At 40.2% G+C, this 14,333-nt stretch overlaps 1 protein-coding gene across 1 annotated transcript in view; it reads left to right on the top strand.

Annotated features, from left to right (window-relative positions):
* Positions 1-11,052: 11,052 nt before the first annotated feature.
* cpne7 (copine VII) overlaps positions 11,053-14,333 on the top strand; it is a 156,002-nt gene continuing 152,721 nt past the window's right edge. Inside the window, exon 1 of the mRNA XM_072596088.1 lies at positions 11,053-11,163. The gene's annotated coding sequence lies outside the window, so the exon portion shown is untranslated. The remainder of the gene's footprint in view (positions 11,164-14,333) is intronic.

Consider the following 14,333-nt stretch of genomic DNA (forward strand, 5'->3'; position numbering starts at 1 on the left):
AAAAGCACCAATCTATTTCCACCAAGGAAGAACATCTTGGAAGATTTAGTTTGCTTTTATATTTTGACATTCATTCATTTAGTCTGAATCCAATTTCAGAAAGAAACTTCAAAGGTATATGAGATTTGCCAAGACTGTTCGTAGCAGATAAGTACAGTTGCCATTATTTTCCCAGGCTTCCATCTCCCTCATGAGAGAGGTGACTGGTGATGGTTTAACTGAGAGTCACTGCACCTAAGGCAAGGGGAGAGATTGAGGGGACCCCTTGTAAAAAGCTCCACTGGTGTGGACATCTTTTAACCAGCAGTCCAGCCTATTGAGCTAACTGACACCCTGCGAGCAGATTTATTTATATTGGACCTCTGAAATTAAGCCAATGAAGATTAACCAAATTAGCTGTACAGTCAGCCCAGCAAATTATCAAATCAAGAGGAATACTCTTAACTCTGTCCCAGCTGCTGCCAGACAGTGGGACCACTGTGGGAACTGGGCAGATTGATGTGATAGTAACACGGAATAAAAAACAAACAGCTTGCACTTTTTACAGCAAACTTGCAATCAGTCTCCTGAAGACTCCAACACACCAGAACATTGCTAAGTGCAAAGATACATCCTTTGTCAGTGTTAATAAAACAGGATAATAAAGGCACAGCAGGGATGCAACTGTGACAAAGTGTCTTGCTTGTAAGGATGGGATGTCATATTTCTGAAGTGACAGACAGGAGCTAATCTTACAATATAGTATATTTTCATTGATAAAATACATGATCCTGAAATGACACATTGTACAAATGTTGTAAGATAACATTAAGTTTTTTTTAAATTTTCAGAGTTTTCATTTGAGAGACCAGGAAGAAAGCAGAGTTAAAAGGAAGACTGGGTAAATCAGAAGATAATAATTTGGCAAGTCAGACTTGTGGTTTAGAAGGCTTAAACAAAGAAAGAATGATTTACATTTATACAGTATTCCACATTTCAGAAATTTCAAAGTATTCAACATTAAACTTTTCCTTTGAAATGTAATGGCTGACATTGTGTACATTCTAGGAAGAATGGTAGTCTGGAAAAAAAGGAGTCTTGAGAGTTATTTTGACAAAAGGAAATGAACAGTCACTAAGTGAGTCTTCTGCTAAGAACATATGTAAGATAATATTTAAAATAAAACATGAAGTTCTGAAAATACTCAACAGGCTAGGCAGGATCTGTGGAAAGAAACAGGCTTTCAGGTCAATGAGCATTCATCAGAATTGGGAAAAGTTAGTAAAATAAAAGGTTTAAAGGGAGAAAATGAAAAAAGGAGTGCATTGGTAAAACTATAAGAGAAAAGTTTGTGTTAAGGTTGAAGACAGGAAAAATAAAATGTCAGAAGAGTTAGTGGTGCTAAACCAAAGAGTATAGCAATGGGAAAGTAATAAAATGAAAGAGAAAGTGTGATGGCAGAATAATGAATAGCTACCCTCCAAAAGCAAGAAGGGCTTGTGGGGAGATGAAAGCAAGGATGGAAATTGGAATTAATGGTGAAGTTCCAGTTCTTGGTGAATTGATAACTTGGCTACTGTGAAGTAATGGAGTTAATGTTGCTGGAGAGGGAAGTCAAAATCATGCATATGACATTGAATTTGGATCCCAGGGATGCAGTAAGAATGGTGAACATTAAATGACTACGCAATATCAGTAATAGGTGTATTCTGTTCAAACTTACATGGAATAAGTCAGAGCTGGAGCTAGTTGCTACCTCCAGATTTACTAATTCAATTCTAAATTCATCATCTTGCATGTTTCCCCACAGCATTATCCTGAGTTTCTGGATCACTAATTGAGATCCTGCCTGACCTGTTGAGTATTTCCAGAATTTTCCATTTTTATTTTAAATATTAACTTATTATATATCTTACTAGTAGAAGACTCTCACTTAGTGACTGTTCACTTCCTTTTGTCAAAATAACCATACTACAACCTTCCCTTATTTCAAAACTTTCGAATGAAAGTTAAAAGCTGACCATCCCTTTATATAGTATGCATTTGTGTATTCATTTAAACCAAAAAAAGCCAAAGAAGATATGGTCAGTAAATTTGCAGATGACACCAAAATTGGACATGTAGTGGACAGCGAAGAAGGTCACCTCAGATTAAAACTGGATCTTGATCAGATGGGCCAATGGGCAAAGGAGTGGCAGGTGGAGTTTAATTTAGATAAATGTGAGGAGTTGTATTTTGGAAAGGTATATCAGGACAGGACTTATACACTTAATGGTAAGGTCCTGGAGAGTGTTGCTGAACCAAGAGACCTTGGAGTGCAGGCTCATAGTTCCTTGAAAGTGGAGTTACAGGTGGATGGGATGACGTGAAGAAAGCGTTTGGGATGCTTGCTTTTATTGGTCAGTGCACTGAGTATAGGAGTTGGGAGGTCATGTTGTAGCTGTATAAGAAATTGGATAGGCCACGATTGGATGACTGCATGCAGTTCTGGTCTCCCTGCTATAGAGACGATGTTGTGAAACTTGAAAGGGTTCAGCAAAGATTTACAAGGATGTAAAACAAAAACAGAAGTTGTTGGAAATGCTCAGCAGGTCTGGCTGCATCTGTGAAGAGAAATCAAAGTTAACGTTTCAAGTCAGGAGACCCTTCCTCAGAACTCAAGGTAGCTAGGAAAATAATGGTTTACATGTATTAGATAGGGTGGGAGAGGGTGTAAGGAGTAAACAATAGGTGTGGTTAGAGCCCAACCAGAGAAGAGTAGTTCAACAGTTCTTTTGGTTTTTACAAACATGTTGCCAGGGTTGGAGTGTTTGAGCTACAGGGAGAGGCTGAATAGACTGGGGCTATTTTCTTTGGAGCATCAAAAACTGAGGGGTGACATTATAGAGGTTTATAAAATCATGAGAGAAGTGGATAGAGTAAATAGACAAGGTCTTTTCCACAGGGTGGGGTAGTCCAGAACTAGGTGGCATAGGTTTAGGGTGAGAGGGGAAAGATTTAAAAGGCATCTAAGGGGCAACATTTTCATGCAGAAATGGTACATGTATGGAATGAGCTGCCAGAGGAAGTGGTGGAGGCTAGTACAATTACAACATTTAAAGGCATTTGGATGGGTATATCAATAGCAAGGTTTTAGAGGGATATGGGCCAAGTGCTGCCAAATGGAACTAGATTTACTTAGGATATTTAGTCATCATGAATGAGTTGCCAGCAATGGAGGTGCACAAGGTCCAGACATTACGAGGCCTGTTGATGTGCTGGCTCTTTGATCCATGTAATGTATATCTCTATGACTCTAACAGCAGATGCTGCGAATCAGAAACAAAAACAGAAACTGTTGGAAAAACTCAGCAGGTCTGGCAGCAGAGAAAGCAGAGTTAACGCTTCAGGTCCAGTGACCCTTATTAAGAACATCAGATCTTGGAAAAGACTGAGACAGACTTGGAGACTTTGTGATGAATCTAAACTCAGAAACTAAACTGCAGGGCTATTTCACTAAACTGCAAGTTGATAAAGTTCATAAAGTTCAAAAGATTTGTGAGTGAAGGATCTTCAGAAATGAAATTCCTGAATTCTTGAACATGTATATAGAGTTAACATTTGTTTTGGAGAGAATAACTGTTTGGCATAAAATCAGAAACCAAATTTTTGGAAGCTCGTTTATTCATGAAAGAAGTGAGTGGGCATGCACAAAATCAATTGAGATAGCAAAATCACAATTGTCAATTGACGAAGAGGGATTAATAATGACTCAATTAAATTTCCTGTATGATGACATTAATTAGAACCTTTGCAACAGGATCTTGTTAGTCACTGAATTTTAAATTGAAGACGCACATTTTAATGAAATTTAGCTGGTCATAAGCCATCATAAATTTTTCTTGTTTCTGCCTAAAACGTAATGGTTGATTTTTTACAGTACACTAAAATTTAAGGAGACTGTGTATATTTTTATGAACAACTGTTTCCTCAGCAACATTGAGCAGCTGCAGCTGTGATAAATTAATTAAATAGTGGGTTTGAGCCAGCAACACTGACTGCAATATGCTATACTGTTTGGTTTAATAAAGCAAAGAAACTGTTTCAAATTTTAATTTTCGACACAATTCTAGCTGACAGTCAGGGTGCAATATTGAAGAAATAAAAAAGTCAGAAATGTATAGAATTGCTTATTTTATTAGCCATGCAGAAAGTTAGTGTATTTCTTTCAGTTAACCCCTTGAGGTCACTCATGAAGCAAAGTGAAGGTATTGGGCTATATTTTCAGGTTCCACTGATGCCAGCAATGGAGGTGCACAAGGTCCAGACATTACGAGGCCTGTTGATGTGCTGGCTCTTTAACCACCCTCTGATATTGACCATTTTGGCCAATGTGGGCCTGGATCCTATAAAAGCTGCTCACCCTATGTGGAGGGCTGCCAATCAGATTTTTGAAAAGCCTCGTTGGGCAAGAGTTAAGGAGGGTGACAGGCATTTTCCAGTCGACCTTCAGATTTCTGATGCAACTGGGGCAGATGGAGTGCTCAAAGATGGGCACCCAACAGCAGATACTTTTTTTTAACTTGCATGCAGATCCTTCTAGATATTATTCATGGGTGTAAACCATCAACAACGGTTTTCTGATTGGATGTGAGACTGATGCAGTCATTAGATACATGAAAATAACATTAGGCAAATATTAAATTAACTCATTATACAAGAGTTGCAGTAATATGAATCGTCCTTATTTAAGTTTTTGGGTTTATGTAGAATTGATTATTATTAATATGGCAATCTTGTTCAATAGGAGCTGAGATGCTCAATCCTGGTGAAAATAAGACACCTTCTTCTGTCATGGGTCGGACAATGCATTTCCAATGAATTCTCTGAATGTAACTGTACAGAAAAAGGAAGAAATTAGTTTAAAACAATTTGAGGGACCTTTGGATGAGAACGCTACACTTCTGTTTACTTCTGGAAACTCAGTCTGAAACCTTATTGAGGTGAATGGGTTGACTGTTTGCAGGAAGGCTGAGTTGCTGGAACAGCTTACCAATGTTTAGACTAAAAGGTGTTTCTGCTAAAACATGAATCTTTCAATGTGGTTTTATGTTTCATTTCCAAGGCAATTATTTAGAAGATTAGAATACAGCAACTGAGATGTTGTGAAACTTGAAAGGGTTCAGAAAAGATTTACAAAGATGTTGCCAAGTTTAGAAGGTTTGAGCTAAAGGGAGAGGCTGAATAAACTGAGATTTTTTTTTCCCCTGGAGTGTCAGAGGCTGAGGGATAACCTTAGAGAAGTTTATAAAATCATGAGGGGCATGGATAGGGCAAACAGCTAAGGTTTTTTCCACAAGGTGGGGGAGTCCAAAGTTATACTGCATGAGTTTAAGGTGAGAGGAGCAAGATATAAAAGGGACCTGAGGAGCAATTTTTTCACAGATTACATACAAATCTGCTAAATGCAAGTCTTCCTATAGACATTAGTTCAGAAGTAAGACCAAAGAAGTGGTAGAAAGTCCAGATTGTGATCTGTACACTGCATAACTTGTTACTTTGACAGAACATTGCTCTCTATTGAAGAATTTTAATTCATTTTATAATACTCCAATGTTTACTGCAGCTGTGTCATGAATATTTCTGTGAACTTTTCCTATTACAATATTAACTTCAAATGTACTTTGTGCCCTCTTGAGGTTGTGAAAGGTACTATATAAATGTCATAATTTGGAGGTCAACTTGGACCCCTCTTGACGGCCACTGCCCTGGGCTTGACATGTATGCTCAAACTGTCAATAAACGTATAAATGCAAGATTCGTCAGCTGCACCCACAAGTGTCACAAAGCTAGTGCTTTTTCTTCTAAAAGCTGTTCCTTGGCTCAAGGATACTCCATCCTTCATTTCTTCTGGAGGAGTAATAAACCAGGCTGGGCTCCAATCAGACTGGTTTGGTACAGAGATGAAAAGGATTTTGAGGCCTTTTGTTTCTATGTAAACAGATGAGACTTCAGGCCAAAGTGGTCATGTTTTAGAAGTGGCCTGTAGAATGAAAGGGGAATGGTCAGCTCTCTAAGTGAGCAATTTAGTTCAGTCCAGAACTGGTTTGGAATTCAACAGTGAGCTGTGTGCAAACTCTTTCTTCTGTCCTTCTAACTTCAATCTGTAAGCATCTGACCCTTTTTTTGGTACTGTGTTTTAAAGGGGGTGTTTTAAATGGGGTTTGCTTATTGGGACTGCTGTGTATATTCAGAACAGCATAATTAAGTCTAGTTTGGATAGACTGAGTTCTGTAGGGCTTCTTTAATCTGTTCTTTGTGTTTCATCGTGTAATTTTGTGAATAAACTTTTTGTCTGTTTTAAACCCGGTAGTCAACCTTGCTAACTTTATCCGGGTAATTTTCACTGTATACTTACCAAAACAAATTGTAAAGTTATGATCTGGGCTGCCTGCAATGCATTGAGTGTATTTTAGTCCATAAAACCAGATAGAGCAAAACATCACCCGATCACAACACAATGCCAATCATGCTCTCAAAACCAATCACAACATTGTCATCAAACCAGCAGATAAAGAAGGAGCCATTATCATTCAAAATAGAACAGAGTATTGCAAGGAAGTGTACCAACAACTGAACAACCCGGAACACTTCAGGCAACTACCAGCCAATCCAACCAAAGAGCACACCCATGAACTAAACACATTGATCAGGACTTTGGATCCAGTCCTTCAGAGTTCCTATGCACCCTCATCCCACTTACTTCTCACATAGGTGACCTCTACTGCCTTCCGAAGATACACAAAGCCAACACACCAGCAGGTCTCATCATATCAGGCAATGGTACCCTGTGTGCGAATCTCTCAGGCTATGTCAAAGGAACCTTGAAACCCATTGTACAGGGGACCCCCAGCTTCTGTTGCAACACTACAGATTTCTTACAGAAACTTAACACACACTGACCAGTCGAACCAGGAACATTCCTTGTCACAATGGACATTTCAGCACTCTACACCAGCATCCACTATGATGATGGCATCACTGCAACAGCCTCAGTACTCAACACAACTGCCAATCTCCGAGCACCATCCTACAATTCATCCACTTTATCCTCGACTACAATGTTTTCACCTTTGACAACTAGTTCTTCATCCAGAAACATGGAACAGCCATGGAGACCAAATCTGCACCCCAATATGCCAACATTTTCATGCACAGGTTCAAACAAGACTTCTTCTCTACACAGGACATTTTCTTCCTCTGGATGCATGGCGAGGAGACACTGAAACAACTATGCAGTGATATCAATGAGTTTCATCCCACCATTAAACTCACCATGGGCTACTCTTTAGTATCTGTCTCTTCCTTGGACACATACATCTCCAAGGATGGACACCTCAGCACCTCACTCTACTGCAAACCCACAATGTTGCAGTTCTTCAGCTTCCACCCAAAACAAATTAAAGCAGCCATTCCCTACGAACAAGCCCTATGCATACACAGGATCTGTTCAGATGAGGATGAATGTGATGGGCACTTGGAAGTACTCAAGGATATCCTCATAAAAACAGGGTACGATGCTCAACTCATCGACTGCCAGTTTCAACTGCCACAGTGAGAAACCGTAATAACCTCCTCAGGAGATAGACAGGAGCTGCAACCGATAAGGTACCCTTTGTTGTTCAGTATTTCCCAGGAGCTGAAAAACTATGACATGTTCTTTGCAGCCTGCAACATATTATCGATGAGAATGAGCACCTCGCCAAGACCTTCCCCACACCTCCACATCTTACTGTTAGACAACGACCAAACCTCAAACAGATCATTGTTCACAGCAAATTGCCCAGCTTTCAGGACAACCCCATACACATTGTCACGGTAGATGCTGCAAGACGTGTCAGAGTGTCGACACAGGTACCACCATTACACGTGGGGATACCACCCAACATGTATGTGGGAGGTACTCATGTGACTCTGCCAACATTGTCTATTTCGTACGCTGCAGGCAGAGATACCCTGAGACATGGTACATTGGCGAGACTGAGCAGAGGCAATGGCAACAGATGAATGGACACCGCACAATAATCAACAGGCAGGAGTGTTCCCTCCCAGTTGGAGAACACTTCAACGGTCCAGGACATTTGACCTCGGACCTTCGGGTGACCATCCTACGAGGCGGACGTCTGGACAGGCAACTACGAAAAGTGGCCGAGCAGAGGCTGATAGCCAAGTTCGGTACCCATGGGGATGACTTTAATCGGGACCTTTGGTTCATGTCACACTACAGGTGACCCCAATGCACTACACACTCACTCACTTACACACACACGCTCCTACAGACCCATGCACGTCCGCAGACTCTCATACACAAGCTCTGTCTCAGATGCTCACACATACACCCCCCACACATTCACACAAACACACGCACCCTCTCACAGACTTTGCGTCTTTACACTCATACACACGCACACATACATACACTCAGACGCTCACACCCCTCTCCCACACACACCCACACACGCACGCGCATACACATGCACACACTCAAGTTTGTGGGGTGAATTTGTACTTGCAGAATTACATTTTATTTTCCTCAAAAACTTCATCAATGCATGTAAGATTCTGTAAATCCCTTTTTTAGAAATAGAATCAGTCTGAACATTGGCACACAAACAGACAGACGTTTACCTCACATTTTCAATGCATTATTTGAGCTGACATGGAACCTATTGTTAAAGTTCACTTGAGAAAGTAACTTTAAAAAATGTTCTAGGATTTACATATGAAAGAACTGATAGCTAGTGCTTCTAAATACACCTGTTGGACTATAACCTGGTTTGTATGATTTAAAATTACATAAATGTAAGTCTATTTCGTCTGAACGTGAGTGTGGGTCATTGATCCAAATGGTGTGGTGCCCTCTATAGGGCATCTGGAAGCTGTGTGATTACGGCAGCTCCATGTGTGTCCTTAAAAATAACACCGTGGGATTGAGGGTTGAACAGTCTGGAGTGTGAATTAAACTCAGCCGGAATAGCGAACACAATGTTAAATCATGTACCTAAAGCAAAACAAACAGCAGAATGACTGGTCCCAACACAAAACATGGTTATTGTGATCATATTGCACCTGTGATATCATACCAGTGTAACATGGTATTTTAAACCCACTGAAAGATTCGGGAAAACCCAGGGTGTAAATTTCTTTGTGGCATTTCGGATGACTGTTAAATAGCCTGGTCTCTGTGCAGGTGCAGTGTGACATTAAAATTGTTATTCAGAGATCATGTAACAGCCAGCAAAAGGGTTGGTTTTCAAATAAATGTAAAGAATAATTATAACTGTTGTATTTATCCAAACCTTACAAACAGTTTAAAACTTAAAAACAGTTGTCTGGTTACTTCTTTCCTTCAGGAAATGAATTTTGGCATAATCGAGACCGTCGGTTTTGTCACATTTAGTGCAACGCTCCCAGATTTGATGATGCCAATAAATACAACCAAAAAAAAGTAAGAAATGTTGGGATTAACATAAGTTTTAAAAAAAAGTTTTAAAAAATACTTCTGACAGTAATTAAAATCTGAAAAAAATAAGCTTCCATTAGGGGTCTGTATATTTGTGACTTTTCTTGAGGCTGTCTCCAGGGTTACTCAGTAATGTTTCAGGGAGCTGCCCTTTGCCTTTCACATTCTCACCAATCAGTTAGGAGCTAACGCGGCCATCTCATAACATTACTTTCTGTATTTGTTGTGTTTTTTTTTTGGGGGGGGGGATTTCCTTCCTCAGAAAAGATAGATTAGAACCAAAAATAAGATTTAAAAAAAAAAATTATTATAAATCTCCCATACTGTGTTTCCAAAGTGAAAGTGCTCAATATTTGACTCAAGGTAAGTTTCTGGGAAACGAGTCACATACCTTCTGCCCCTTGGTACAATTTAATTGTAAGGAATCTAACATGCTCCAGCGTTTTTTTTTGGTTTTGTCCTACAAATTTCAAGTTTGGCAAACAGACAGACTGCCAAAGATCAAACGACAGGAATATGCCCAAAATATTTCTGCAGCACTAGATTTTAAAAAGACTTTATTTTGTGTATATTTCACATTTCGGGGGGGGGGGGGGTGTAGGGGATGATGTGAATCCGCTGCTGTGAACTCCGCAGTTCGAAAAATGAATGTGCAGTGTCAAGGTGTTGACAGTAATCAGGACTGTTCACTTTGTGAGGAAGCGGACAGACTGAAATGTAGACGCGTCTACCTTCTCTCGGTGGGACGGTGACCGCTATATCAGTATCGGACCTGGCTTCCTCATGGTGGGGGGGGGGGGGGGGGGAAGGTAGTGAACCCCCCACTTTGCAGTCGCCAGAATCACTGCAGCAAACTCCTCGGCAGCCCTCCGACTGACCCTCTCCCTCTAACGTGCCTCCTCTTCCCCCTCTCCCAGTTACACAAGCCCCCTCTCCCTGGCCTGGTGACCAGATTCAATCCCCCAAGAGTTTGGGAAGCCCGCCCCCCCCCCTCCTCCTCCCCTCTCAGTGTCATGTAACCGGGGAGACAGGCAGGTGTCCCCCACCCCCACCTGGCAGCAGACTCTGGGTGTCCGCACTCAAACCGCGCACATGGGGCTGCCCTGAAGTTTCGGTCCGAGTTGCACATTAATAACCAATCGCCAGGACAGTTCGCCTCTGCAGCGGTTTTGCTGGCGGCATCCCCCATAGCACTGACCACCCAGGGGCTGGCCCAACACAACCACAGCTGGCTACACAGGATCAGATAGAAGTTCACAGATTAGTCGTGTTCCTGAGTTTCACCCCTTTCAGATGCGACTGAGTTCCTCAGCGCCTCGATTTCTCAACACGCGGCTTCGGGAAATAATTATTTCACGATATTTTGGACTTGGTGTCAAACACTACTGCAATGGTCTCAGGGGAAGGAAGTTTTCTTCAAGTGGAAAAGAAAGGCAGACACATTTGTACCCAATGAGCAAGTAGGCGGTCGTGGGGAGGCTGCTGCTGGCTCTGGGAATGTGAGCGAGTGGGAGAACCTGAGCGCAGCTCCCTCTGTTCCTCCCCCTTCTCTCTCTCTCTCCATCCCTCCCTCTTTCTCTCTCTCTCTCCCTCTCTCTCTCTCTTCTCCAGACTTGCCTCGCCACTATCTGGCTAGCCTCGAGCACAGGCGGCGAGCACTGAGTCCAAGCCTCTCTGTCCAGGTACTTTTTTTATTAGCGACAATTGTTATTTGGAATTACTGTTATGCATTGTTACAGCAGTATTATTAAATGGAGGGATGCTGTAAGGAATATATAAGGAGGGAATTAAATAACTCGTGGAAAGACCAAATTCATTAAGTTACGTTTCCGACAGCTCTATGATTTGAAGTCGCGGTTATTATTTTAGTAACCAGATTACAAGCAAACCAGATGACTTTTGTGAAGGATATCGCCTCGTGTCTAGAAATTCACTACTTTCGACCAACTTGCTTTAATCAACTCGGACTGGGCAATATCAGTGCTGTCAGTTTAATTTCAATGTTTTAACATCAATTGCCTCGCATGTGGTATCATTGGTTTTCATTAAACCCTGCAGTTTAAAAAAGAACGGCCAAAGGTTCTGGGTGGTGGATTAGGACCCTTTCAGTATGAATGGAACCTTTTTTTTTATTTTCTGTATTAGGTTAGGGCGCACCGTGGTTCTCTGTCAGTGTGATCAGCCCGGAGAGAGGCTGCTTACTGAACAAACTCCAAATTTAGTACAGATGGTTGTGTTTTAATCCGGCTGCCACAGATAGGAGTTGAAAGCAAGCGATGGAAATTGGGGAAAAAAAAACATATTGTGGTTCCGAAATAATTTTGGGAGGACGAGATGGAAGTTGCTGTGGTGTAGCTATGGCATTTTATAGGGTAGCATTTCAACGCTGAATACTTCAGGTCCTTGTCAAGTAACACATTTTCATCATCGGGCACAGCTTATTATATTTTTTAAACGAGTGATTAACATTTTGCTTCATTTCATGCTGTTAGTACGTGGCTGATAGGATGTTCATTACTACTGTACACAAAAAATATGTAAAGGTCACTACGTGGGACAGCTGCCCACTGTGTCCTTTCACTTTCTTATAACCGGTGTGAAGAAACTTAATTACATTTACATTTATTCAAAGTATCTATCATAGACGTTTGCACAACATCTGTACAAGTTTCTGCTGAAGCACTATTAGCAGTAGGTGGAAGCTGAATTACAAAATAATGAAACAAATTCAAAAATCAGTCAATTTGAAGGTAGCCATGAGCACAATCATTGGAGTTTCTTGTTTATGAGAATTTGGTTGTGACTGGGACTATTTGGGAATGCTTGCTCTCTGGAAGCAATACCTGGTCTACTTTGAGCTTTGGCAACACTTCATATAAGTTTTTATGTTGTGCTTTAGGGGCAGAGTTGTTCCTAAAAAATTCTTTCAGGACATAACCGACCATATTTGGAAGATTCTTTACTGACTATTGAAATCTTCAAATCCCTTTATCAAGCCGTCCAGCACTGCTGTGAATGGGAATGAAGAATGTCAGTAATTCTGAATGTGGAGGAGCAGGTGTTGGATAGGTGCAACAAAGTTAAAGATCACACAGCACCAGGTTTGGACTATAATCTGGTGTTGTGTGATTTTCAGCAGTAATTCTGAATACTTACACAGCACATATAGGGTGTTAAGTAATTAAAATTCAGTAAATTTGCTTACCATGGTACAAGTCCACTATTCATAACTGGAAAATACAAAATAAACCCTTTTGAAAAACCCTTTCCTTCTGAAAGGTTTTATCAAGCATACATACAAATTGCTGAGTATTTCACTGCTATCTATTCAAATTATAATCTTACACCGAGGTGATTAACACCACCCCCTCAGTGAATACTGATCTTTAAAGACTGGCTAGTGCTTTAAAAGATGGCCTGTCATTTCATTTCTCCTCATCGGTGGTTTGGATTTATCCCCGACACGCTTCGTCAGATTTGCTGAAATAATCACTCAGTAGTTATGGTTTCTCTCAGTAGGTGTTTCTTGAATTACCATTTAAAGTTTCTCCTGCTTGAAGTAGAAAATAACTTGGATCCAGAGTCAAGCCTTCTGTATTGAGCATCTGAAACTATTAGAATCAGTGCTGAAAATGTCTTTGGACATCATTACTTCAGAATGGCCCAAGGTTTCCTTTGTGATGGTTTAAGGTTGCTCCACCTAAATGTCTTGTTGAGACAGAATATATCTGTTCTCATAACTGTGTGGTAATTTTGTTTTTGCTGAAATTAATTCAGTAATATTACTTATGTAATACTGTTTCAGTGAATCACTGTAAAATCACAGAGGATTTTATCTTTTGTTTAACAAGATTGAGACATTTATCAACAACGTGTTGGCAATGCAAAGTATTAAAAGACACAAAATGCTGACCTTTGTTTATAAAATATTTAAAGAAGTGTAACTGTGCCTGATGTAGAGGGGAGAAACAGAAAATATAAATGTATTACTATATTTGGTAAAGGTCTGCACAGCTCTGGTGAAATACAATATAAATTTGGCAGTCTAACAACATACAGAACATAAATTGCCAGTATTTACTTTTGTTAATGCAGCAAAGTTTAATTTCAGCTCTGCCCTTTCTGTTCAAACTGAACAATGTTAGAATTTTGAATAATTTTTTTACTGTAGAGAATGTGGCTTTATGAATTGCACGTACTACCATTTCCTCTTGTTCCCTACCTCTTACTCAATTCTTACTCATGCCAAAAAATTATTCCTAATTCTACACACTTCCATTTTACCTGAACCTCTAATGAAAATATGTATGAGTATGAGTTAGAAGCGCATATAGACCACTTGGCCATCTTTAAAAGCTGGATGTGATTGTAACCTTCAAATTCATACTCACACCTATCTTAAGTAATCTTTCACCCTATTGCTTTCCAAAGAATCTATCCACTTTTACCTTAAAAATATTCAAAGCCACCTCTTACACCGAGGTCTCTTTAGGGAAAATGTATCGAATGCCTTCTGGAAGTCGAGGAAATAATACTTCACTTCACTCCATACCATATTAGTGGCATCCTCAAAATTTGAAACAGGTTAGTTAGGCATGCCATTCTTTCCATGTGCATGCTGGTTCTCTCATCAGTACAGATTTGTTCAAGTCCACAGTCACTTTGTCTCTAATGACACCTTCTGATAATTTTGCTAGGATAAATGTTAGACCATTCTTGTTTGTCACAACTATCCTTCTTAAGTTATTAGAATAGAAATGAGCTATCCAAGTCGCATAAAAAATGCCCAACATCTTAAAATGTAAGAACTATATTCTTATATAACACATAACGCATATATCTTTCACATATA

The sequence above is a fragment of the Chiloscyllium punctatum genome, chromosome 26 (assembly GCF_047496795.1).
Source record: "Chiloscyllium punctatum isolate Juve2018m chromosome 26, sChiPun1.3, whole genome shotgun sequence".
Lineage (NCBI taxonomy): Eukaryota > Metazoa > Chordata > Chondrichthyes > Orectolobiformes > Hemiscylliidae > Chiloscyllium > Chiloscyllium punctatum.